Source organism: Oncorhynchus mykiss, unplaced genomic scaffold (genome assembly GCF_013265735.2).
Source record: "Oncorhynchus mykiss isolate Arlee unplaced genomic scaffold, USDA_OmykA_1.1 un_scaffold_571, whole genome shotgun sequence".
In the NCBI taxonomy this organism is placed as follows: domain Eukaryota; kingdom Metazoa; phylum Chordata; class Actinopteri; order Salmoniformes; family Salmonidae; genus Oncorhynchus; species Oncorhynchus mykiss.
This window is the reverse complement of record NW_023494018.1, coordinates 37,501-38,001: the sequence shown is the minus strand read 5'-3', so window position 1 is coordinate 38,001 and position 501 is coordinate 37,501.

The following is a 501-nucleotide window of genomic DNA, read 5'->3' as shown; positions in this document are numbered from 1 at the left end:
ACCGTGTTTTGGGTGACCAGGTGCACGTTTTCAATCACCAGTTGCACATTTTCAATCACCAGTTGCACGGAGGATTAATAGCAATCTGCATCCATCGCGATTTCTTAAAGTGTCTATAAAGCACTCAGGACGGGCCCGACCGAGACAGGGCCTTAGTGGGGTGCTCCCATAGCGGGCAACAATGAGAGGGGTGCCTTTAAATTCATTTTGAACCATATTTGAAATTTTGGGTTACCAGATGCACGTTTTCAATCACCAGTTGCACGGAGGATTAATAGCAATCTGCATCCATCGTGATTTCTTAAAGTGTGTAAAAAGCACCCAAGGACGGCCCTGACAGAGAGAGGGCCGTAGTGGGGCACTCCCCTAGCGGGCTATATCAATAGAATGACGGGTAAAAGTATTTAAAACCCTTTTATAATTTTTGGGTTACCAGATGCACGTTTTCAATCACCAGGTGCACGGAGGAAAATGAGCATTTGCATCCATAGTCATGTTTTA